The sequence below is a fragment of the Desmodus rotundus genome, chromosome X (assembly GCF_022682495.2).
Source record: "Desmodus rotundus isolate HL8 chromosome X, HLdesRot8A.1, whole genome shotgun sequence".
NCBI lineage: Eukaryota > Metazoa > Chordata > Mammalia > Chiroptera > Phyllostomidae > Desmodus > Desmodus rotundus.
Genome location: NC_071400.1, coordinates 44,879,266 through 44,906,938, shown reverse-complemented (window position 1 = coordinate 44,906,938; position 27,673 = coordinate 44,879,266). Strand labels below are relative to the sequence as shown.

General features: G+C 38.1%; 1 protein-coding gene across 2 annotated transcripts in view; it reads left to right on the top strand.

Moving 5' to 3' along the window:
- RBM41 (RNA binding motif protein 41) overlaps window positions 1–27,673 on the top strand; it is a 219,495-nt gene that overhangs the window by 71,371 nt on the left and 120,451 nt on the right. The window contains exons 2-5 of one of the 2 annotated variants that reach the window (XM_053917412.1): window positions 160–264; window positions 1,990–2,143; window positions 24,855–24,963; window positions 27,463–27,565. The gene's annotated coding sequence lies outside the window, so the exon portion shown is untranslated. The remainder of the gene's footprint in view (window positions 1–159; window positions 265–1,989; window positions 2,144–24,854; window positions 24,964–27,462; window positions 27,566–27,673) is intronic. The other variant, XM_045188491.2, reaches the window with a different exon arrangement.

Here is a 27,673-nt window from a genome sequence, read left to right as displayed (position 1 = left end):
GATTGCTTTAAGCAATATCGACATTTTAACCATGTTAATTTTTCCAATCCATAAAAATATAATATCTTTTCATTTCTTTGTGTTTTCTCCAATTTCTTTCAACAATGTCTTGTAGTTTTCAGTGTGACATATTTTTATGCTTTATACTTTGATTTTTAGGTTTGACTCCAGCATCTACTGTTGCCACCACTACTAGTTCAAGCACCGTGCTGTTTACATCAATATCAAATATTTCCACCTCCACTGTTCTTACTGGATTCTCATGTAAGTTACCTGTTGCAAAACAAGTATTTTCATTTTGCATCAGGTCACTTATCTCAATATTCCAATATAAGCTGTGGATCTCCTGCATCTCATAAATTGTCATTATGCTTGGACCCATCTATAAGTGCTGATATCAATGACTTTGTTAAAGAGCCTATTTGTCATGGCTGTAGCTGTGAATTTTGTAATAACAGGATTATTGCAGTTTAAAATGATAATTTTAAGCATATGATTAATTATCATTTTAATATTTTGAAACAACTTCTCGAAGCTAATGTGAATAGGAAGAGTAGGAGTTTTGCCAAGTATTTCTGAAGGGAAGAATTCTTATTATCCATGTGAAAAAGATAACATAAGGAAATAAATGCTGTGGAAGTCTTACTAGAGCAATATATTCTTCCATATAGACAAGGCTTGTGGTCCTTACATCTTACCTATCAGAAATGTTATATGACAAAAGGACTAGCTGTAGTTTTGGGTTTTAATTGACACTATGTGATGTCTCATGGCCTCTCCCCCTGAAGGGAACATCTGGACCCTAGAAGCTAAGTGGAACATTAATTATCTTGTAACCCTGACTTCTTTGCTCTACATCTTCCATTATTAGAGTAATGGCAAATGTTGAGAATATTGAATTATGTATATGTGTTAGGCAATTCTTTTTTGTAGGTCTATAAGCAGACTGTGCTTTCGAGGCATCTTCCCAGGGCCATGATGTTCATCCTTAGTTTTTGTTATTGTAATCCTGGCTGTAATATGGTTCCCCTAAAGCCCTATTACAGAAACATTGTCACCATTCCTGGGAATAAATCTTGCCAGGAATTGCTGGCGCCTAATCGAGCATGAAAAATAGCGGCCTACTCTCCCCATCCTCTTGTGCAATTGGCATAGATAAACATTAAAATTGCTGGTTACTACTTGAGTTGTATTTTCTACCAAGTAGACTTCCAATTTTGAGACATTACTGAGATTCGTGAAAGCTTTTGATAGATGTAAGCAATATCCTTCTCAACTACAATAGATATTGTGAATATGATGATGCCTGAGGTTGGAAGTTAAAGTTATTGAATGAATTCCATTTTCAGTCAAAAAGTCGCCCTTTTACCTTTGACAGGTTTTTTTCCCTTTCTACCTTTGATGCCCTTGCCTGCAAAATGAAATCTTGACCACAGTATTTTTTTAAATTAACTTTAATGAAATATAACTATATATCATAAAATTAACTTACTTTAAGTGTATAATTCAGCATTTGTAATTGTCATTATAATCCAGTTTTAGAATATTTTTATCACCCAATAAGACCATTCATCCCAAGACAAGTACAAATCTATTTTCTTCCTCCATAGATTTGCCTTTTCTGGACATTTTATATAAATGGATTGACCAGAGTACTGGCCAGTGTGTCTTAGTTGGTTGGAGTGTTGTCCCATAACTGAAAGATTGTGGGTCTGATTTTCTGTCTGGGTGTATGTGATACCTGGTTCTGGAGCATACGAGAGGCAGCCAGTTGATTTTTCTCACGTCAATGTTTCTCTCTCTCACTACCTTTCTCTCTAAAAGCAATGAATAAAAAAATGTCCTGAGGTGAGGACACATTTTTTTAAATGGGTTTGACCATAGTTTTTTAAAATTTAGCCAAAAGTCTCTTCAGATGAAAAAGTGTATATAAATTCCTCACTTTTTTTATTAAAAGGGTAATAGGTAATATTATGTTCTTCCTGGCAGTTGGTGCCCCGATAAATTTGGCTGCAATGCTTGGTGACATAACTTTAGGATTTGGATTAAAATTCCCTGGAGCATGTGGAGCAACATCTAGCAAGATTTAAGAATCATTGGGATATATTTGGATGGTCATTGGAAGTGTACTGTACAACAAACAGTAAGTAGGTTGTATTCTGTAGCTTTTAGGACTAACTAGGTTTTGATCACCTCATCAAAAGATATGCCTCTATTGATGATTACCATGGGGAGAATGAGACAATTGATATCTATGATATTACTCCTTTGAAATAACTACAATCAAAACTGCTATCAAATTCTTGTCAACTTTTAAACTTAAGAATTTTTATTGATCATAGTATTTAGATGACGCAATATGTTGTGATTAATAGAGGTTTTTTTCCTCTAAAAGTTCATTTCTGATCTGCGTTAAAGTTGTTCCTTCCCTAAAGCTGAATATAAGAGTTTCTTCATACCTATATACCCATTCTAAATTTGTTTCTTCCAGTTGAGAGCTAGTTAGGTTGTAGGTTGAAGAAAACTTGGTTACCCATTGCCTTATAGCTATGGTGAGATGGGTGGTTAGGAGACAGTTGCTACTTCAATCTACCACTTAAATCAGACTACATTTTAAGGAAGTCTTGTTTGTTTTTACCCTAAATGTTTGATTAGGACTGAAATGAATCTTTCTGCAAACCTGGCATAAAGTAAAAGTCAATCCCTGTTAACCTTAAAGTAGTTATTCCTAAACAAAGACATACAACCATCTATTTATATATTCTTCTGCACAACACTTAACTGAGTTTGTACTGTGTACTACACCACCCGGCCAACCTATGAGAGTTGTGAAAGGAGTTTCTTTGGTTTGCAAGCCCTCACTCAATCCACTGAGCCACACCAGCCAGGACAACTTGTTCACCCTTTTAGAGGAGCAGTTTTCAGGTGTCTGACTACAAATTTATACCGTTTGGGATGATTCTTTACTCTAGATAGAATCAGCAAGTTTTAAGAGAAGTTTGCCATCACTCTCATCTTTTGTATGAGTCTGTGAAGGAGGAAGATGCACAGTTGTTGATAAGCAACAGGGTAAGAAAACTGGATAGTAGAATCTTTGAAAGGCTGTTTTCACTATTTTATATAATGATTTTTAAGGCCATCAGAATGAGATTTATTTAGATGCAAATCCAAGTTGGGTATGCAATTATTTTCTGTTATTTATAGAATTGTGTTTTTCTTTTACTACACAGGTATGTACAGTTGACCATATTTAGTTTAGACCAAAGTTGTAGCTTGCAAAATCAGATCGTGATAGAAACTTCATTCTCAAATCCATTGTTTCTTTTGATATTAATTGAAATATTATTATTTAAATATTATCTCTTATGTCAGAGCTAATTTATACATTTTTAAAATAGCATAAACAAGAAACAAAGATAAATACTATATAAAAACATTTAAAGAATCATACAATTTTGTATGACTGAACATCCCTTTATGTTTAGTCTGACAGGTTTTAATTTCCTGAAGGTATCACATAACATCTCTGGAAGGTGTTTTGTTTGCCTGTATAGCTCTTTCTTTAATGGTAGGGATGGTAATTAGTTTTTTATTATAAAAACCATATTCACCGGCAATAGACATATAGACATATATTACTTCCTATAGAGAGAACTGTTGGTTCTTTTCAGCTTCTTTTCAAACACATACAGACATACATTAAATGTATTTGTTTTACAAAATTGGAAAAAACACATACATACAATCTTAGAATTCTGTCCTTGTCAGGAAATGCAGACAATTTTTTCCTATAGAAAATTTCACAATTTTTACATTTTTAATTTTCATTTTAAATGTTTTTAATTCAAGTTGGCATACAATATTATATTAGTTTCAGGTGTACAACATAGTGATTTAACATTTTTTTTAATTTACAATATGATTACCCCAATAAATCTAGATTACTTTTTGAAAAAATTTCTTTGAGTAAAGATAAACTCATTTACAAGGACTATTATAAGAATGTCATGACATATGACTATGAAGAATGCTACACAGGACCCAAGCTTTTTTTTTTTTTTTTTTTTTTAACAAATACCTGTTTTTTACTGTATTCTATCAATTACCATTTAACCCCCTTATACCCACTGTTGCCATGTCCATGAGTCCTTTTTCCTTTTTTTGCTTGATCCCTCCACCCTCTCACCTCCACCCCCAATAGCTGTCATCCTGCTCTCTATCTTTGAGTCTGTCTCTATTTTGTTTGTTAGTTCAGTTTGTTCAATAGATTCCACATATGAGTGAAATCATATAGTAATAGTCTTCCTCGGACTGGCTGATTTCACTTAGCATAATGTTCTCCAGATCCATCCATACTGATGCAAAACATAAAAGTTTCTTCTTTTTTTCAGCCAAGTAGTATTCCATTGCATAAATGTCCCATAGTTGTTTTATCCACTCATGTACTGATGGACACTTGGGCTGCTTCCAAATCTTGGCAATTGTAAATAACACTACAGACGACACAGGGGTACTTACGTTCTTTCAAATTAGTATTTTGGGTTTCTTTGCTGGGTCGAAAGGTAGATCCACTTTTAATTTTTTGAAATATCTCAATACTGCTTCCCACAGTGGCTGCATGAGTCTGCATTCCCATCTATAGTGCAAAAGTGTTCCCCTTTCTTCACATCTTTGCCAGCACTTGTTGTTTGTTGATTTACTAATGATAGCCCTTCTGACAGGTGTGAGATGGTATCCCATTGTGGTTTTACTTTGCATTTCTCTGATGATTAGTGATGTTGAACATATTTTCATACATCTGTTGGCCATCTGTATATGTTGTCTTTTCCATAGTGTCAGTTCAGGTCCTTTGCCCATTTTTTAAGTGGGTCATTTGTGTTTTTGGTGTTGAGTTTTGTAAGTTCTTTCTAAATTTTGGATATTAACCCCTTATCAGATGTATCGGTGAATATGTTCTCCCATCCTGTGGTTTGTCTTTTTATTTTGTTGATAGTCTCCTTTGCTGTGCAAAAAATTTTAGTTTAATGTAATCATATTTTTAAATTTTTTTCTTTTGTTTCCCTTGTCTGGGGAGATGTATCAGATAAGATAATTGCTATGATCTATGTCCAAGATTTTACTGCCTTTACTGTTTTAGGATTTTTATGGTTTTGGGTCTAATATTTAAGTCTTTAATCCATTCTGAGTTTATTCTTGTGTGTGGTGTAAGAAGGTGGTCTAGTTTCATTTTTCTGCATGTGTGTGTCCAATTTTCTCCAAACCATTTATTGAATAAACTATGTTTAGCCCATTGTATGTGATTGCTTCTTCTGTTGAATATTAATCAATAACAAAGGTGTGGGTTTATTTGGGGGCTTTCTATTGTGTTCCATTGATCTATGTGTCTGTTTTTATGCCAGTACCATGCTGTTTTTACTACTATGGCCTTGTAGTATAATTTGATATTAGGTAACGTAATGTCTGCTTTCATCTCTCTTATTCAACATAGTACTGGAAGTTCTTCCTAGCCACAGCAATCAGACAAAAAGAAGAAATAAAAGGCATCCAGATTGGAAAGGAAGGAGTAAAACTGTCTTTATTTGCAGATGGCGTGATACTATACACAGAGAACTCCAAAGATTCTACCAAGAAACTACTAAAACTGATAAGAATTGTTCTTTTTTAAAAAAAATATTTATTTTGAGAGAGAGGGAAAAGGAGAGAGAAAGAGAGGGGAAAAAACATCAATGTGTTTTCTCATGCCCCCTACTAGGAACCTGGCCTGCAACCCAGGCATGTGCCCTGACTGGGAATCAAACCTTTGGTTCACAGGCTGGCACTCAATCCACCGAGCCATACCAGCCAGGGCACAATAAGAATTGTTCTCAAGGCAACTTTAGGGACCTTCTGAATCTAGTATTGCATAAACATAATGCCATTATTTTCCGTTGTCTACTTTTTTATAACTTCCCATTGGTTTCTTCACCTCTTTTTTTTGCCTTACTGTTTTAGCTTACTTTTAATTTTGACTTGCTCACGGCCCCTTTTTTCTACTTCATGTTCTTCTTCTGTCAGTCTTTTCAACTGTGTTGGCTGTAGGTCTGATTCTTTCCACACTTTTGGAAATATTTCCAAATTTCTGCTAAAGTCTGATTCTTTCCATACTGTATTTCTGGAGATATTTCCATATTGTTACTTACAGTTGAATTCTTTCTATAGTTCTGAATTTTTGAACATAAGATTCTGACCTATGTTATCCCTGTTTGGCTACAGCTTTTTATGCCATACCTTCTCATAGGCTGCCAGTAACATATAGGATGGCTTCCTGTACTCCAGATGGCCATCCTTGTCTCAGTCAGATATGAACTGGGATGAAAAGACAGAGTTGCTAGAATAAAATACGGGTGTCTGAGCCTGATCTCTCAGCAGGAATGAAGTAGGCCATTTCCTTTAGAATAGTCAGTGCATGTTGGCAGGCACCATGATGTATGTATTTATCTAGTACAGCCACTAACCTGAACATATTGCTAATTGGAAAATCAAGGCTAATGTAAAACAAACAATGGTGTACATGTTATAATATATTTAAAACATTTTTGTTATAGAAGCAGCATTTATTAATTATAAGAACATTTGAAAAAATAAAGAATCAAAAAGAAAATATTTCCAGTCTCCCAGCCACGATGTTCTGAGCTTGTTCTTTAAGTACTTAGTGTTTAGGAAAAAGCAAAAGTACTATAGAAGTTCAGAAAACCAGGATATAATGATGATTAGAGGAGAAGTGGCCAATAAACAGGCGAAGGAGAAATTTGCGTTGGTCATGTAGTATACTAATGATTTTGCCTTTTAATGGAAGTTCCAACCAAGATCAAGGCATGGGCAGAAATGCTTCGCTTCCTTGCACCACCAAAAAAAAAAAAAAAAAAAAAAAGATAATAACCAAAAAGCAAAAAACAATCAAAACTGCCAGAAAAACATGTGCATTGAAGTCCAACAACCAAGGAGTTAAAGAAACATTCACCCAGATGGTAGTAGGGGTGGAGACCAGCAGCTGTGTGGAGAGGAAGGACTACAGCAAAACGGCGGCTGGAGGACCGTGTAGGCAAGGCAGCAGCTAGTGGCCCAAGCAGGGGAATCCCACATTTGCACACAGACAAGCCATGGGGAACAACTGGGTAAGAAGACACACCAGGAAACCTAGGATGTCAGCGTGGGAAACTAAAAACTGAAAATCCCAGGCTGTAAAAAAAAATCTGTGGGGGTTCTGGTGGTGCGAGAAACCCACAGCCTCACTGGAAAATTCCTTGGAGAGACCCACAGGGTCCTGAAATGTACACAAATCCACCGACTTGCAAATCAGCACCTGAAAGGGCACAATCAGCTTGGGGGAAGCTAGGGAAGTGACAGAAAGTGGGACAAGAGTGGAGCAAGTGGTATTGTTCCCTCTCTGACCCCTCCCCCACAGACAGCACACAAGGGAGCAAAGAGAGTTGCCCCACCCTGGTGAATACCTAAGGCTCCGGCCCTTACAATGTAACAGATACACCAAGACAAAGAAATACCACCCAAGTGAAACAACAGATTAAAAGTCCAGAAAAAGAACTAAGTGAAGAGGAGATAGACAACCTGTCTGATGCAGATTTCAAAACACTGGTAATCAGGATGCTCAGAGAATTGATTGAGCTGGGTCACAAAACGAAGGAAGAAATTAAGGCTACACAAAGTGAAATAAAGCAAAATATACAGGGAACCAACACTGAAGGGAAGGAAACTAGGACTCAAATCAACAATTGGAGCAAAAGGAAGAAATAAGCCACCAACTGGAACAGAATGAAGAAATAAGAATGCAAAAAAGTAAAGAGAGGCTTAGGAACATTGGGGACAACTTTAAGCATTTTAACATTTGAATCATGGGAGTGCCGGAAAGAGAAGAGGAAGAGCAAGGTTTTGAAAAATTATTTGAACAAATAATGAAGGAATACTACCCCAATCTCTCAAAGGAAATAGACTTCCAGGAAGTCCAGGAAGCTCAGAGAGTCCTAAAGAATTTAGACCCAAGGAGGAGCACACCGAGAGACATAATAATTAAGTTACCTAAGATTAATGATAAGGAGAGAATCTTAAAAGCAGCAAGAGGAAAGGAGGCAGTTGCCTACAAAATAGTTCCCATAAGACCGTCAGCTGATTTCTCAAAAGAAACCTTACAAGCAAGAAGGGGCTGGAAAGAAATATTCCAAGTTATGAAAGGCAAGGACCTACATCCAAGAGTACTCTATCCAGCAAGACTATCATTTAGAATGGAAGGGCAGACAGATAAAGTGCTTCCCAGGTAAGATCAAGTGAAAGGAGTTCATCATCACCAAGCCCCTATTATAGGAAATGTTAAAGGAACTTATCTAAGAAATAGAAAATCAAAAACTATGAACAGTAAAATGACAACAAACTCACAACTATCAACAACTGAACCTAAAAAAAACAAAGCAAAAACTAAGCAAACAACTAGAACAGGCATAGAATCACAGAAATGGAGATCACATGGAGAGAGATCAACAGGAAGGGGGTGAGGGGAGAATGGGGGGGAAAGGTACAGGGAATAAGGATCATAATTGGTAGGCACAAAATAGACAGGGACAGGTTAAGAATAGTATAGGAAATGGAGAAGCCAAAGAACTTACATATATGACCTATGGACATGAACTGTGGGGAAAGGAATGCTGGAGGGTGAGGGGGGTGGTGGAGGGAGGAAAGGGTAAAAGGGGGGGAAAATTAGGACAACTGTAATAGCACAATCAATAAAATATACTTAAAAAAAGAAATATACTGGTGATTTCATCTACAGAGGGCACGGCATTCTGGTAGAGATTCAACAGGTAAAAGACACAAAGGAGAGAATTCTGTGCTGTAAATAAAACTGTGAGAAACTTTTATCCATTAGAATAGTAGAGATGTATGCCTTGTGTGGGCTGTGATGTAGAGAAACAGGTATTCTTACCTATTGATAGGAATGTAAATTGGCAAATCTTTTTCGTAGGGCAATTTGGTGAGATATATTTAAATTCAGAGCATGCTGACCATTTGACCCAGCAATTTCATTTCTAGGAATTAATTACACAATGTACTTGTGTATGTATTTACAAAGATGGATGTACAGAGAGTTGTGTAAAATTGCAATTATTATTTTTTTAAAGGTTAATAGAACTTGCCAGTGAAGTCATGTGGGTCTAGAGTTTTCTTTATGGGAAGAGTTTTGAGGATTTTTTCAATTTTGTTATTGGTTATAGGTCTGGTTAGGTTGTAAATTTTATTTTTCTATGTATTTATCCAGGAGTTTTAGTTTTCAGCAGGAAGGTTAATCCAGATGCCTACCTGGCTATGTGTAACTTCATATTACAACAGCATTAAGTTCAAATCCATACAGCTTTGAGTTTAATTCACAGTTAAAATAATGATTCTATAGTTTTTGCCCTGAATCAAGGACTAAATAAAAGTCTCTTTTCTTGGTAACATTATACATTTTATTTTCCAGCTTCACCATCAATGACTACCCCCACCAGTACTACCACCACCACAACTATCAGTGGCTTTACCTTCAGTCAAAAGCCACTGATATCAACTGAGATTAATGACAGTGTTCCAGTTGTTTTTGTTTCTACTGTTACTTCAACTGTTAAGAAAGTCTGTTTGTTTGAAAATTTTCATGAGTTTAATTTTATTTCTCATGTACAGGCATAATTTCCTTGTATAGCTTTAGAATAGTGTTTGAAAATTAGGTAAATGACTGAAGAGCTGAAGGAGAAGTTAGAGAATGGATTTCTGTAGCATAGGAAATTGAACACTAACAGGATACCTTTGTCTTCTGAATACCATTATAATAAAATTATTACTGTTACTAATCATAGCTAACATTTATTATATAACTACTGTATATTTAATAATTTGACAGTGCTTTACAAATTTCACATCATTTAATCCTCACAGTAACCCTATAAAATAGGCACTATTTTTGTTCCCATTTTATAGATGAGAAACTTGGAGCACAGAGAGATTTTATAGCCTGCCACTGGTCACACATGTGGTAATGGTTGAGTCTGTATTCTTAGAGTCTGTGTTATGTTCCTTTCTAATTGTCCTTGTTTTTTATTAACTTTTTATTTTGAGGTAATAGTAGAGTCACATGTACTTCTAAGAAATAATATAAAAAATTTTGTCTTTGTACCCAGTTTCTCCCAAGAATAACATTATACATGTAGAATATTGATCTTGATACAGTCAAGATACAGAACAGTTCCATCACCACAAGGATCCCTCCTGTTACCTTTTTTTCTTCTTTTGTAGTTCAGTTATAGTTGTCCCCATTTTCCCCCATTACTCTCCCCAGCCCTACCCACCCCCACCTCCCACATTCAATCCTCTCCCCCATTGTCTTTGTCCATGGGTCCTTTATACATGTTCCTTGACTTGACCCTTCCCCTTCTTTTCCCTGTTATCCCCCTTGCCCCTCCACTCTGGTCACTGTCAGTTTGTTATAGCCACACTCACTGCCTTCCTTTCCCTGGCCCTGCAACAACTAATCTGTTCTCCATTTGTATAATCTTGACATTTTTATAAATATTATTCAAATGGGATCAGAGTATGCAATTTTAGGATATTAGTTTTTTTTTCACTAGGCATAATTACTTGGGATAAAGTTGTCACGTGCATCAATAGACTGTCCGTTTTTATTTCTCAGACATATTCCATGGTATTGTGGATGTATCATAGTTTGTATAACTCTTCACCTGTTGATGGATATCTAGGTTGTTTCCAGTTTGGGGCTCTTATGAATAAAACTTCTGTGAACATTGTTTACAGTTTGTTTTGTAGACCTAGTCTCATTTCCCTGGGATAAATGCCCAGGAATTGCTAGGGAGGATGGGAAGTACATGTTTATTTTTTAAGAAATTCCCAAGTTCTTTTGCAGAATGTCTGTGCCGTATTACTAATACTCAACAGCAATGTGTGAGGGATTGAGTCTCCTTCTTGTCAAGATTTGGTGTTGTCACTGCTTTTTTAAAAAAACTTTATCCCTTTTAATAGATATAAAGACTTCTCATTGTGATTTTAATTTACATTTTCCTTCTGGTAATGCTGTTGAACATTTTCATGTGTGTATCTGCCATCAGCACATCTTCTCTGGTGAAGTGTCTATTCATGTCTTTTGTCCTTTTTTTTAAAAAAAAAATATTTATTTATTTTTAGACAGAGGAAGGGACGGAGAAAGACAGGGAGAGAAACATCAATGTATGGTGGCCTCTCATGCGCTCTGTACTAGGGACCCGGCCTGCAACCCAGGCATGTGCCCTGACTGGGAATCTAATCCATGACCCTTTGGTTCTCAGGCTGACACTCCATCCACTGAGCCGCGCCAGCCAGGGCTCTATTGTCCTTTTTTTACTAAGTTTTAAGAGTTTTATATATTCTTGATACCAGTTCTTTATGCGGTATAATATTTTCTCTAACTCTGTAACTTGTCTGTTTATACTTTTAACATTGTATCTTGCCAAACAAAAGTCTTAATTGATGAGGTGTAATTTACCAATTTTTCCTGTAATGATTTATTCATTTAGTTTGAAATGTAAGAGCTCTTTGTCTAACTCTAGATCCAGAAGATTTTCTTTTTCTAAAAGCTTTATAGTTTTACATTTCATATTTAAGCTCATGATTCATTTTGAGTTAATTTTTGTGTAAGGTGTGAGTTTTAGATTGACATTCACTTTTGGGGGGGGGATATTCAATTTTTTTATCATTATTTATTGAAAGGCTATCTTCCTCCATTGAATCACCTTTGTACCTTTCTCAAAAATCAATAACATATTTGTGTTAAATAGTTTTTCCACCTTACTTGATACAGTCATTTTAGATTTTTCTTTGTTAGCTTGATGGTATGGTGAATTGCATTGATTGATTTTCAAGTGTTAAACCAGCCCTACATATGTGGAATAAATACCACTTGCTGTATAATTTTTTTATTATTGTTCAAATACAGTTGTCTCCATTTTCAACCCACCACGCTCCCTCATCCCCCCATTCCCGCCTCCCACCCTTGTACCTACTCCCTTTGGCTTTGTCCATGAGTCCTTTATACACGTTCCTTTATGGCCTTTAACCTACTATCCCCTATTATCCCTTTCCCTGTACTGCTCTGGTTACTGTCCATTTGTTCTTTTTTTTTTTTTAATTTTTATTGTTATTCAATTACAGTTGTATGCCTTTTCTCCCCATCCCTCCACCTCACCCAAGGCGAACCCACCTCCCTCCCCCACCTCCACCCTCCCCCTTGATTTTGTCCATGTGTCCTTTATAGTAGTTCCTGTAATCCCCTCTCCTCACTGCCCCCTCCCCACTCCCCCTGGCAATTGTTAGATTGTTCTTAACTTCAATGTCTCTGGTTATATTCTGTTTCCTTTTTTTTTTTTTCTATTTATTATGTTCCAGTTAAAGGTGAGATCATATGGTATTTGTTCCTCACCATCTGGCTTATTTCACTTAACATAATGCTCTCCAGTTCCATCCATGCTGTTGCAAAGGGTATAAGCTCCTTCTTTCTCTCTGCTGCGTAGAATTCCATTGTGTAAATATACCATAGTTTTTGGATCCACTCGTTTGCTGATGGGCACTTAGGTTGCTTCCAGTACTTGGCTATTGTAAATTGTGCTGCTATGAACATTGGGGTGCACAGGTTCTTTTGGATTGGTGTTTCAGGGTTCTTAGGGTATAATCCCAGCAGCAGAATTGCTGGGTCAAAGGGCAGTTCCATTTTTAGTTTTCTGAGGAAATTCCATACTGTTTTCCACAGTGGCCTCACCAGTCTGCATTCCCACCAACAATGTACTAGGGTTCCCTTTTCTCCGCATCCTCTCCAACATTTGTTTGTGGATTTGTTTATGTTGGCCACTCTGACTGGTGTGAGATGGTACCTCATTGTGGTTTTCATTTGCATCTCTCTGATGGCTAGTGATGCTGAGCATCTTTTCATATGTCTCTGGGCCCTCTGTATGTCTTCCTTGGAGAAGTGTCTGTTCAAGTCCTTTGCCCATTTTTGAATTGGGTTGTTTGTCTTCCTGGAGTGGAGTTGTGTGAGTTCTTTATATATTTTGGAGATCAGGCCCTTGTCTGAGGTATCATGTTTCCCATACTGTTGGTTCTCTTTGGATTTTAGAGCTGTTTTCTTTAGCCATGCAGAAGCTTTTTATTTTGATGAGGTTCCATTTGTTTATTCTTTCCTTTATGTCCCTTGCTTTAGGGGACGTGCAAAACACATTTTTTTTTTTAAACTGGCAGAAAAGTTCAGATAGATAATTCAGCATTAAAAGTCAGTGACCTTCATGTTCAATAATGTCTTTTTTTAAAGTATTTTATTGTTGTTCAATTACAGTTATCTGCATTTACTCCCCACTACTCTCCCCCGCCACCAAACCCACCTCCCTGCCTTGCTTCCATCGGTATGAACTTTGATTATTGATTTCAGACACTTCATCTTTTCTAATGTAAGTGTTTAATATTATAAATATCCTTCTTATCACTGCATTAGCTGTGTACATATTCAGTTATCTTGTATTTTCATTTTCATTCATTTCTATGTACAGTTGACCCTTGAACAATTTGTGTTTGAACTTAATGTGTCAACTTATGCATGGATTTTTTCCTCCATAAAACCTGTAAATGTATTTTTTCTTCCTTATGATTTTCTCTATAACATTTTCTTTTCTCTAGCTTACTTTATTGTAAGAATACAGAATATAATACATACACAAGATGTGTTTTATTGTTGTTCAGTTACAGTTGTCTGCATTTTCTTCTCAGCTCTCTACCCCACCCCAGACAAACCCACCTCCCTCCCACGCCTCCACCCTCCCCCTTGGTTTTGTCCATGTGGCCTTTATAGTAGTTCCTGAAAACCCCTCTCCCCACTATCCCCTCCCCTCTCCCCTCTGGCTATTGTTAGATTGCTCTTAACTTCAATGTCTCTGGTTATGTTTTGTTTGCTTTTTTCATTTGTTAATTATGTGTTTTAATTTTCTATTTTTGTTACCAGTTAGGCTTCTGGTCAACAGTAAGCTGTTAGTAGTTAAGTTTTCAGAGAGTCAGAAGTTACACATGGATTTTCCACCTGAAACTAATATAAAATAATATTGACTGTCAACTATAACTAAAAAAAAAAAACACACCAAAGGTATACATGGATTCTCAACTGCATGGGGTGCTGGTGCTCCTACCGCCATGCTCTTCAAGGGTCAACTATACTTTGAAAATTTCTTTTATGAATTCCTCTTTGACCCATCAATTATTTAGGATTATGTTGTTTAATTTCAAAGTGTTTGGAGATTTTTCTTGTTTTCTTTCTATATTGATGTCTAATTTGATTCCATTATAGTATGGTCTTTCTTGGTGAATATTCTTTTTTATTTTTATTAAGATTTTATTTACTTTTTAGAGAGAGGGGAGGGAGGGTGAGGGAGAGGGAGAGAAACATCCATGAGTTGCCTTTCGCACTCCCCCAACTGGAGATCTGGCCTGCAACCCAGGTATGTGCCCTGACTGAGAATTGAACTGGTGACCTTTTGGTTCACAGGCCCGCACTCAGTCCACTGAGCCACACTAGCAAGGGCTCTTTGTGAATGTTTTATGGGCACCTGGAAGTTGTGTTTTCTGCTGTTAGGAGCAGTGTACTATAAATATAAATGATAATTAGATCCTGTTGTTTCATGGTATTTTCAGATGTGCTTTTAAGATTTTTCTTTCTTTACCTTTAGTTTTCAGAAATTAAATATTGTATGTATTGATTCTGTTTGGGGTAGGCTCAGTTTTTTTAATGGGTTATATCTTTTGCCAAATTTGGATTTTTCAACCTCTATTTTTCAGAGTACTTTTTCAATCCCATTCTCTGTTTTCCTCTTTACTGTACCATCCTTTGATGTTACAAATTTTCCCTCTTGTTTATTACTGTCCTCCAAAGTCCTTGAGATTATTTTCTCTTTTTTTGTGCTGATTTTCTCTTGTCTACTCTGTAAATTCTATTGATCTATTCTCCAGTTCACTGATTCTCTCCTCTGTCATGTCCTATCTAGTATCAAACCCTACATGTGAGCTACTTCAGTTATTTTATTTTTCAGATCTGTAATTTCCATTTGGTTGTTATTCATAACTTTTATTTCTTTTGTGAGATTTTCTATTTTTCATTTGTTTTAAGAGGATTTATAATTGCTATTAGAGAATTTTTTTCATAGCTTCTTTCAAATGCTTTTTGTCTTCGTTTAATATTTTTATTGTTGTTCAAGTACAGTTTTCTGTCTTTCTCCCCCTACCCCATCCCAACACCACAGCCCTCCTCAACTCCCTTTCCTGTTTCCACCTGCCCTGGTATTGTCTGTGTGTCCTTTATAATTGTTCCTGCAAGCCCTTCACCCTTTTCCCCTAAAATTCCCTCCCCTCTCCCCTCTGGTCACTGTCAGCCTGTTCTCAATTTCAGTGTCTTTCATTATATTTTGCTTGTTTGTTGGTTTTGTTAATTAGGTTCCTACTAAAGGTGAAATCACATGGTATTTGTCTTTCACCACTGGCTTATTTTGCGTAGCATAATGCTTTACAGTTCCATCCATGCTTTCACAAAGGGTAGGAGCTCATTCTTTCTTTCTGCTGCACAGAATTCCATTGTATAAATGTACCATAGTTTTTTGATCCACTCATTTACTGATGGGCACTTGATTGCTTCCAGCACTTAGCTATTGTAAATTGTGCTGCTATGAACACGGGGATGCACAGGTTCTTTTGGATTGGTGTTTCAGGGATCTTAGGATATAATCCTAGCAGTGGAACTGCCGGGTCAAAAGGCAGTTCCATTTTTAATTTTCTGAGGAAATTCCATACTGTTTTCCATAGTGGCTGCACCAGTGTGCAATCCCACCAAGAGAGCACTAGGGTTCCCTTTTCTCTACAACCTCTCCAGCACTTGTTGTTTGTTGCTTTGGTTTTGATGGCCACTCTAACCTGTGTGAGGTGTTATCTCATTGTGGTTTTCATTTTCCTCTCTCTGGAAGCTAGTGACACTGAGCATGTTTTCATATGTCTCTGGACCCTCTGTATGTCCTCCTTGGAGAAGTGTCTGTTCAAGTCCTTTGCCCATTTTTCAATTGGGTTGCTTGTCTTCTTAGAATGGAGTCATGTGAGTTCTTTATATATTTTGGAGATTAAACCCTTGTGTGAAGTATCATTGGCAAATATGTTTTCCCATATGTTTGATTCTCTTTTTATTTTAATACTTTTTTCTTTAGTTGTGCAGAAGCTTTTTATTTTGATGAGGTCCCATTTGTTTATTCTTTCCGTTATGTCCCTTGCTCTAGGGGACATATCAGTGAAAATATTGCTCCTTGAACATCTGAGATTTTCCTGCCTATGTTTTCCTCTAGGACTTTAATGGTGTCACAACTTATATTTAAATTTTTTATCCACCTTGAATTTATTTTTGTATATCGTGTAAGTTGGTGCTCAAGTTTCTTTTTTTTTGTATGTACCTGTCCAACTCTCCCTACACCATTTGTTGAAGAGGCTATTTTTGCTCCATTTTATGCTGCTGTGACCTTTGTCGAAAATTAATTGACAGTGGACACTTGGGTTTATTTCTGAGCACTCTGCTGTGTTCCATTGGTCTATCTGTCTGTTTTTATGCCAGTAGCAGGCTGTTTTGAATACAGTGGCCTTGTAATACAGTTTGGTATCAGGTATCGTGATCCCTCCTACTTTGCTGTTCTTTCTCAAAATTGCAGCAGTTATTCGGGATTGTTTATGGTTCAATATAAATTTTTGAAATGATTGTTGTATATCTGTGAAATACGCCATTGGTACTTTAATAGGTAGTGCATTGAATCTATAAATTATTTTGGGTAGTATGGATATTTTGTTGATTTTATTTCTTCTGTTCCATGAACACAGCATATATTTCCATTTGTCTGTGTCTTCCTTAATTTCTTTCTTCAGTGTTGTGTAGTTTTCTGAATATAGTATTTGACCTCCTTGGTTAAGTTTATTCCTAGGTATTTTATTTTTCTTGTTGGTATATCAAATGGGATTTTTTTTCCTGCTTTCTCATTCTCATGTTTCATTGTTGGTATACAAAAGTGCCTTTGATTTCTGGATATTGCTTTTGTCTCCTGCTGTATTGCCAAATTCATTTATTAGCTGGAGCAGTTTTTTAGGGGAGTCTATAGGGTTTTCTATGTACACTATCATGTCATGTTCAAACAGTGACAGTTTGGTTTCCTCCTTTCCATTTTGGATGGCTTTCATTTCCTTTTCTTGTCTGATTTCTGTGGCTAAAACTTCCAATACTATGTTGAATAGAAGTGGTGAAAGTGGACAACCTTGTCTTGTTCCTGATCTTAGTGGCAAAGATTTTCGTTTTTGCTCATTGAGTGTGATGTTGGCTTTAGTTCTCTCATATATGGCCTTTATTATGTTGAGGAATGCTCCCTCTATTCCCTTTTGCTGAATGTTGTTATCATAAATGGGTGCTATACCTTATAAAATGGTTTTTGAGCAACTATTGATATGATCATGTGATTTTTGTCTTTGCTGTTGTTTATGTGATGTACTATGTTTATTGATTTGCAAATATTGTACCATCCTTGCATCCCTGGGATGAATCCCACTTGGTCATGGTGGATGATCTTTTTAATGTATTGCTGGATGCGGTTTGCTAATATTTTGTGGAGGATTTGAGCATTTATGTTCATCAGCGATATTGTCCTGAAGTTTTCTTTCTTTGTTTTGTCTTTACCTGGTTTGGGGATTAGGATGATCCTGGCTTCATAAGAAGAGTTTGGGAGTCTTCCATCAGTTCGTATTTTTTCGAATAGTCTGTGAAGGATACGGGTTAACTCTTCATTAAATGATTTGTGGATTTCTCCTGTGAAACCATACATCCAGTCCAGGACTTTTGTGTGTTGAAAGTTTTTTGATTACTGATTCAATTTTGTCTGCTGTTATTAGTCTGTTCAAGTTTTCTGCTTCCTCTTCATTGAGTTTAGGAAAGTTATAGTTTTCTAGAAATGTGTCCATTTCACCTAGGTTTTCAAATTTCTTGGCACATACTTCTTTGTAGTAATTTCTTACAATCCTTTCCATTTCTGTGGTATCAGTTGTTATCTCTCGTCTTTCATTTTTTTTATAATTCACTCTTTATTTTATTTTATTTTTTTTTAATTTTTATTGTTATTCAATTACAGTTGTATGCCTTTTCTCCCCATCCCTCCACCCCACCCCAGCTGAACCCACCTCCCTACCCCACCTCCACCCTCCCCCTTGATTTTGTCCATGTGTCCTTTATAGTAGTTCCTGTAATCCCCTCTTCCCACTGCCCCCCCCCCCCCGGCTATTGTTAGATTGTTCTTAACTTCAATGTCCCTGGTTATATTTTGTTTGCTTTTATCTTCTATTGATTATGTTCCAGTTAAAGGTGAGATCATATGGTATTTGTCCCTCACCGCCTGGCTTATTTCACTTACCATAATCCTCTCCAGTTCCATCCATGCTGTTGCAAAGGGTATAAGCTCATTCATTTCTGATTGTGTTTATTTGGGTCCTCTGTATGTTTCTTCTTGATGAGCCTGCTTAAAGACTTGTCGATTTTATTTATCTTTTCTAAGAACCAGCTCCTGGATTTATTGATCATTATAATTGTGCTTTTAGTTTCTATGTCATTTAACTCTGCTCTGATCTTGGTCATTTCCTTCCTTCTACTTGCTCTGGGCTATCTTTGTTGTTGTTCCTCCAGTTCTTGTAGGCCTAGGTTAGGTTGTTTATTTGAAATGTTTCTATCTTTTTTGTGTGTGTAGGATTGTATCACTATGAACTTCCCTCTCAGGACTGCCTTTGCTGTGTCCCGTAAGATTTGGGTTGTTGTGAGTTCATTTTAATTAGTTTCCAGAAACTTTTTGATTTCTTCCTTTATCTCATTCTTGACCCATTCATTCTTTAATAGCATGCTATTCAATCTGTATGAGTTTGAGTGTTTTGGGGGCTTTTTCGTTGAGGTTGGTTTCTAGTTTCAGTCCCTTGTAGTTTCAGAAAGTGCTTGATATGAACTCAATTTTCTTGAATTTGTTGAAGCTTTTTTTGTGTCCTATCATGTGGTCTATCTTTGAAAATGTTCCATGTACATTTGAGAAGAATGTGTATTTTGCTTCTTTGGGATGAAAGGCTCTCTCTCTCTCTCTCTCTCTCTCTCTCTCTCTCTCTCTCTAAAATATATATATATATATATATCGGTTAAGTCCATTTCATGTAGGCCATTGTTCAATGCCACTATATCTTTTTTGATGTTTTGTTTGAAAGATCTGTCCATTTTTGATAGTGGGTTCTTGAAATCCCCTAGTATAATTGTGGTGCTGTTTATATCTTTCTTGAAATCCTCCAAGATTTTGTTTATGTATTTGGTTGCTCCTATGTTGGTGCATATGTATTTACAATATTTATGTCTTCTTGGATTTTTACTTTGAATATTATGAAGTGACCTTCTGGGTCTCTCTTTATAGCCCTGTTTTTGAAGTTTATTTTGTTTGATATGAGTATTGCTACCCCAGTGTGTTTTTTTTTTTTTCTCCTGTCGTTTTGCTTGGAAACTTTGTTTCCAGCCCTTCACTTTCAGTCTGTGTAGGTCTTTTGTACTGAGGTGTGGGTCTCTTGTAGGCAGCATATGTGTGTATCATGCTTTCTTATCCATTTAGCTATTTTATGTCTTTTGATTGGAGCATTTAATCCATTCACGTTTAAGGCTCTTATTGGTAGGTACTTATTCATTGCCATTTTTTGTACCTATGTTCCTCTCTCTCTCCCTCTCTCTTTCTCCCTCTCTTCCTCTCTCTCTCTTTTCCTTCCTTTTCTAAAAGCAGACCATTCAGCATCTTTTGCAGAGCTGGTTTGGTGGAGCTGTATTTTTTTAGACTTCTTTTGTCTGGGAAGCTCCTTATTTGGCCTTCCATCTTGATTGAGAGCCTTGCTGGGTAAAGTAGCCTTACTTGCAGGCCTCTGGTTCTCATTCCTTGAAATATTTTTTGCCATTCTCTTCTGGCTCAGAGCGTTTCCATTTAGAAGTGAGCTGCTAACCTCATCGGCGCTCCCTTGTATGTTACTTCCCATTTCTCCCTTGCTGCCTTTAAGATTCTCTTTTTGTCTTGGTATTTTGCCATTTTATTTCTGATGTGTCTTGCAGCGGGCCTCTTTGGTTCCTGTTCATTGGGATTCTCTGTGTTTCCTGGATTTGTGTGACTTTTCTTCTCATCAAATTAGGGAAATTTTCCATTATTACTTTTTCAAACAGATTTTCTCTTCCTTCCTTTTCTTTTTCTTCTTCTGGTATTCCTATTATATGGATATTATTCCATTTCATGTTGTCCTGCATTTCCCTTAACCCATTTTCGTTCTTTCTGAGCCTCTTTTCCTATTCTTGCTCTTTCTGGTTGTTTTTTTCTACCTTGTCCTCCAGCTCACTGATCTGATCCTCTGGTTCATCTAGCCTCTTTTGATTTCTTCTACTGTGTTCTTCATTTCAGAAATTGTATTCTTCATTTCCTCTTGGTCCTTGTTGATAGTTTTTATTTCCTTTTTCATGTCGATGTAGTTTGCAGTGAGCTCATTATAGTTTCCATGTAGTTTTTCGTAATTCTCTGTGAGCTCATTGAGCTTCCTTATAACCATTCCTTTTTATTCAATATCTCACAGTTGACTTACCTCTTTTTCATTTAGCATTCTTTCTGAGGTTTCCTCCTTTCCTTTCATTTGGGAATTGTTTCTTTTTCTTCCCATTCTTTGTGAGACTCTTCTTGTTAGCATCTGCTTCTTAAATTGATGTGTTCTGACTCCCTGGGTTTATGGTGTTAACTTCTATGACCTGTGAGATTCAGTGGTGCCGTTTCCTTGATCTCCTGAGCTCAGTGTTCTTGGGCTGTCGTTTCTGTTTGCTCTGTGTATGTCTTTGGGTTTTGATTGTTGTTGGGTTTTTCTTTCGTGGGTCCTTCCATCAAGCTGGTTAAATGAGGGTTACTCTCTCCACCATGTCTTGTATTCTGTTCTACAAATATGGACAGGTTCTGTTGAAGCTGGTTCTTCTGTGTGTATAAGGTTTTGAGTGTTCTCTCTTGCTGTTCTTCAGTTGCTTGTTCTGGGTAATTTCTCCACCAGTTAGTTATATTTCCAGGTAGGTCCTGGGTGGTGGTTAGTGTGGCTTCCACTCTCTCCTTCACTTTCTTTTGTTGTTTTCTGTTGGTGGTTCCTTTGTTGGTGGGCTTCGTCTTCCAGCAGGTGTACTGGTGTTCCCAGCTCCCACCTTGCATGTTCTCTGGAGTAGCAAAGCAAAATTTGTCTCAGTGTCTCAGTTGTTGGGATGACCCCTCTTCGGGTCTAACTCTGGTCTTTTCACAGCTCCAGGTATTTTTGTTTCACCTGTGGAAAAAGAAGAAAGAAAAATTTTAAAAAAATGAGTAGGAAGGAAGAAGGAATAAAAAAGTAGAGGAAGGAAGGAAGGAGTAAAAAAAAGGAAAGAAAGGAAGAACAAATTTAGTAAAAGATAGAAGGAAGAAAGAATAAAAAAGGTAGAAGTAGCAAAAGGAAGAAGGAAGTTAAACATTTTTTAAATTAAAAAAGGAAGGAAGAAGGAATCAAAGAGGGTAGGAAGAAGGAAGGAAGAAGGAATAAAAAAGAGAAAGAAGGAAAGAAAGGAAGAAGGAATTAAAAAATAAAGCCTTCTGCTGGCTTTATTATTTTGTTTGTTTGTTTTTGTTTTTTTATTAATTTTTTTCTTATTCAGTTACAATTGTCTGCATTTTCTCCCCATCCCTCCACCCCACCCCAGCCATTCCCACCTCCCTCCCCCACCTCTACCCTCCCCCTTGATTTTTGTCCTTGTGTCCATTATAGTAGCTCCTGTAGACCCCTCTCCCCACTATCCCCTCCCCACTCCCCTCTGGCTATTGTTATATTGTTCTTAATTTCAAAGTCTCTGGTTATATTTTGTTTGCTTTTTTCTTTTGTTGATTATGTTCCAGTTAGGAAGCAACCTAAGTGCCTATCAGCAAATGAGTGGATCAAAACTATGGTACATTTACACAATGGAATTCTACGCAGCAGAGAGAAAGAAGGAGCTTATACCCTTTGCAACAGCATGGATGGAACTGGAGAGCATTATGCTAAGTGAAATAAGCCTGGCAGTGAGGGACAAATACCATGTGATCTCACCTTTAACTGGAACATAAGCCTTCTGCTGGCTTTAAACTGGTCAAGCCAGTTGTGCTGGTCTTCCTGGCTGCTCCAGGCCGAGTTGGAGTTGGGATTGGTTTCTCTTTTCTCCCTTCCGGAACTGTTGAGAAGCCTCCAGCCCAGTTCCTCAGTTTGCTGTCAGGCCCCTAGTGCCCTCCTGCACCCAGCCTGGGCCTTTAGTCCACCAGTTGCGCTGTCCTTGAGGTTCACCAGTTAGGGGCAACTCACGCACCACCTTCTTGCTCTTTGCTGTCCTAGATATTAGGGACTCTCAGTGCCCCTTCAGGCTAGCTCAGCTCCCCCACTGAGTCAAGTCTATCTGAGGACTGCCAACTCCCTGAGCCCTTTAGCTCCCCTCTGAAGGGCGTTTTTACCTTCCTCCTGAAGGGCCAGTAGGCCCTGAAACGCTCTGGGCTCAGGGTCCCGGTGGGAGGTGCTCTGACCCTGGTGCCTCGGGTGTGAGGGCAGGGGCAGCCTCCCCGTCGCTGATCAGGTGCACACCATCCTGGAGGCTGCTGGGGTAAGGGGTTAGCGGTGCAGGAGGCGGGCAGCTGCTGCAGAGAATTCTCTTAACAGCCACTGAGTGCCTCTTTTTTCTCTTTTTCTTTTTGAAAAATTCCTCCTATTCAAGCCCAGGTCCAAACAAGTACCTGGCCTCTCACACAGCCCAGCCTGGCTCTCTCCCAAGAATCTTGCAGCAGACCCGGCGGGCGCCAGGCCTGGGACTGCAGCCACCCTGGTCCCTGCGCTGGTCCCAGGGACCTTATTGTCTTAAGCATTCTCCTTACTGTCTGATCTTTCAATGTCCTCTACAACTTTTGGTGTCTAATCTTCATATATGGTGGGATACCATTGGTGTTCGCTATGTTCCTCAGAAGATCAGCTAGGTGTTTTACCTGTGCGCAGGGGGAAGTGGACTCTGCTCCCACCTATCTTGCTGCCATCTTCCCTCTCTCAAATGCCTTTTGGATAATTCCATCATCTGATACCTCTTAATGTTGGCATCTATAGACTGTCTTTTCTCTTGTGGGTTGTGATTTTTCTGGTTCTTGATAGGACGGGTAATTTTCACTTGTATCCTAGATATTTTCTATATTATGTTGGGAGAGTCAGAGTCCTATTTAAATCTTTTTTTTTTTCATCAGGCAGTTCATCAGTTGTTGAGGCATGGTGCAAGTGTTGGGTGCATTTGCATGTTCAGCCTCCCACTGGACTCTGATTATACCACTCCAGCAAAAGTGGAGCACTGACTCATACTACCTTAGTGCAGATGAGTGGTATGGAAATTTAGCTCCACCCTCCACCCTACTGACTCCTTCCCCATTTAAGAGGGTCCTTGTGTCATACCGCTTTATTGCCTCTCAATGGGAATGTAAGCTGAGCTCTCTGCTGGTCCCCTAGATGCCCAGAACCAGGGAAAATGGATGACTAACTCATACTACTTAGTTGCTACAGGGTAGAAGCAGAATTTCAGCTTTCTACTGGGCCCCACTGATACAAGAGGAGAGAAGAAGCAGGATGTCAACTACTCTGCCTCATATCACTTTTTTTCAGCCTCATTGATGCTGGGTTGGTATGGAAGTTTAGGTCCCTAGTGCACCTCACTGACAGAGGCTCTTTGAAAAAGGGGGACAGAGTGCTGATTAGCCCTGTCTTGTTCAGTTTTCTATTTTCCAGTGGGTATGGAGGTTAAGCTTTCCAGTGAGCCTCGCTGACACCAAAGGTGCTGGGAGGTGGAAGCCTTACTAGCCCATAATTATATTACCTTTTTTGGTCTCAATGATGGCAGATGGGTATAGAGGTTTGTTCTTCATTGGGTTCCACTGACACTAAAGACAAAGGTTGAAGACTAATTACCTAATCCTGTCTCTACCTTATTAAGCCTTGTTGCTGCTTGGTGGAGATTTAGGTTCATTTTGTCACTGGACTGAGACGACAGTATCTGGTAGGAGAATTGAACTTTGCCTGCCTCTGCTGGACATGGAATTGATGATTACTTCTCTAACCCGTCCTGCTGATATTTGCCCCAGCAGAGGAATCAGAATATTGCCTGGTTCCACCAATCAGAGGACCAAAGATCAACTACCTGTTCAGCCTTTTTGATACCATCTTTCAGGGGAATGGGAATTTTGTTTGATTTTGCCTAGTAAGTGATGGAAGATTATCCTCAACCTGCCTACACAGTTTTGAGGATACTGCTTAGATCTGGTATGGATCACCTTGACTGAAAGCTGAGGAGAGAGACAGTCCTATATCCTTGACCACACCCCATGCAGAATGAAGTTATTGTCGTGCTGTGCTGAGGGGGAAGAAGGGGAGCAGGTTATGGTACAACTTCAGCTGTTCCTAATGAGATTCAGTAGATTTTTGGAGTAAATCTGTATTTACTGTATTTTCATAGGATAATTTCAAACACTTTGAATAGTTGTTTTTAAAATAATCTTTACCAGTTACAATGGTTTCTGGGGGGAGCAGGTCTGAGAAACTCTTCATGTACTACTTTCTTCTCTAAGTCCTCCAATGTGTTATACATTTAAAAATCTGATCATACTTTTAAAAATGTGATCATACTGCATTCTTTTTTTTAGTTTGATCATAACTCCTGTGATGACATATCGTCAGCTGGAAGATCTGATAGATATATGGCACCTCGAGTTAGAGGATTAAGAAAAGTACTTTCTTCACCAGGCTACCCAGGTCAGTGCTTGGAACTGTACATTGATTGAGAGTGGTGAGAAGATTAGAAGGTATTCTCATTAATCTACCTGCATTGTACAAGTATTTTCAGATGAACAAAAGAGAATAGACCTGTGTTTAATCGTTCATTTTCTATCACAATATTGATAATCAACTTAAATATATTTTTCTTAGGTAATAAATGCCCTGAATTAGGAACACTTTCATATTTATAGTGTGTGTGAGAAAATTAATATTACTTTAAGATTACAATGTAAGTTCAGGTACTTACATTATTATATTCTTATTTTCCTTTACAGATAACTATTTTACATGGAGAAGTGGAAAAAGTGAAATTGGATCAGAAAAGTTAAAACCTTAGATTCCCTAGCCTGAAAGATTAAAGATCTATCTTTGTTATTTTTTCTAATTGTAATTGATTTACACTTAGTTTATCATTCTAAATTACTTTCACTAGCCCTTCTGTTGACTTGAGGTTTTTTTCAGGCTGAAAAAAAAAAATTGGAGTTTGTCCTGTCACAGTAGAAGGAACTAGAAGATATCCTGATCCCTTTAGAGGAATCTTTGAAGGACCAGTGTAGTCCTGTTTATCAGAAATATGCAGATGAGGAGTTTGAGAGTAAGCAAATAACTGAGTAAAGATCAAGGGTTGGGGCAGGACTTAGCTACTAAAAAAAGGGGGAAAATGAAATTGAAAGGCCAAGAATAAAAATTGGTAGAAAAGGACAAGTTCTTATAGTTGCCATTTATTAGCTTCTTTGACTATTTTCTGTTTATATTTTCAGGATGCTTGAAAATAAAGTAATATTCTGGCAGTTTTGTTTTAGAGCATTTTATGGACTGCTAATAATTTCAAGTTTGTCATGCATTCTCCCTCCCAGAAGCATGACCTTGCCTCTCCCTTCCCCTCTTCTTCCCCCTCAGGTATGCATCTCCTAAACTCTTAAGAGGTTACACGAGGCTTGCAGCCAGGGGAGCAATGGGCAGTGGCAGCCCACCTCAGGATAATCCCCTGAACCTGTCTCTAAGACCCTTTTCTCTGACTCTCCAGTAAGCTGACAGCAGCCTCACTTCAACTCATTTCTTTCCCACAGTGTTTCTAGAGAGCCAAAGCAGCCCCACTTAGTCTCCTATTGCTTCTTCTATCCTAAGCCCTTCCTTGTTTCACTGTCCCCAGCTTTAATAAACATACAGTCAAAATCACCTGGACTCATGTTGTTAAATCTTTGTTGCACAAAATCAGGAACCCATACACTACAGGCAGTTTGAGGCAGACCCACTGTGGGCCTGGTCCCTGTCTGGTAACGTTCTCTGGCAACCCATATGGGACCTTGTTTCCTGAGGCTACACAGCCCAGCTGGTTCACTTCTTAGACTACCTCTGTAACTTTCAACTTTGACAGTAACAACTGGTGCCATTTCAGCATCAACATTACTGGTAACATGGTGCTATGACTTGGATCACCTTATTGCCCTTCTCAGTCTCACTTTGGAAGCCCATCTGCATCACCTCCTCCTAAAATGAGACTCAACAATTTAACTGAGCTGACTTGTATTCAGGACTAAATAATGGAGTCAGTGAAATATGGAGCAATCTACCAACTTCACTTTTGGAATGTAAACTTATTATTTAAAAGGCAGGAGTGAAGGCACCAAACCTCTGCCACTTTGAAACTGCTTTCCCTTTGAAACTGGCCAAGAGGTTCAGACAAGAAAAACCTACTTCTGGAAGATCTTAGGATGTTCCCCTTAGCCTAATTTGAATGAACTATAGTACACCAAAGGTCTTCAGGCAGATGATACACCTTTGTCCAGAAAAACCCCTTCACCTAATCTGGGAAACTGTAAAGTTGGTCCCTTTCTCTATCACCTGGTTCTTACCTATCCTCAGACCTTTAGTTACTATAATTGTCCTTCTCATTTTTATGTAATGCCTTTTTAACCTTCTTGTCAAATTTGTCATCTCCAAAATACAAAAATTCCATATGAAGATCATGATGTTTCAGGGATTCTGGCCTGTTTATCACTTTAGAAGACTCAGCTAACAGCCTGTCTGTTCCAGTCTCAGATCCCATTCTTTTATCTCCCTTAGATCAGGCAGGAAGAGACTGCCATAACCTACATAGACAGGGACCATGGGCCTTGTCAGCAGGAAGCAGTTACAGAAGACAGACCCTATTCCCTCATTATCCCTAATAGATTTTAGGGATGGAAGTCTCTGATGGGAGAATGAGGCAGGATAGTAAGAAACTAGGAAAATTCCATGGCAAGTAGAATGGGGAAACTGAGACAGATAGTTGAATAAACTGGCCAAGCAATTTACAGCCAGATAAAGAAGGTCACCAGGGTGAAAAACCCTGGTTTCCTAGCAATGGTAAAAAATGGTGCCAGATTTCGCCACCAGGGTGGCCTTTCCTCCCCTGATGTATTGCTGGCCATGTGGTTTAGACCCCCTCACCTATCCTCCCTGGAGATCACCTAGACCTCAGTTGTATTTCAGCTCCAGGCCCAGAAAAGCAGCAACACCAGGTGGGCGACCCCAGGACCAGCTGCAATGACTGTGACCAATCAGTGGAGAACACAACCCTGAAAGAATACACCTGGTAAAGTAGATGAATATTCTATTGAGATCCTTTCCTGAGACCTCCTCTAAAACTCCCAGCCTTTAAAACCTTCAAGATAGAGGACCCATCATGCACTCTCCCTCCTGG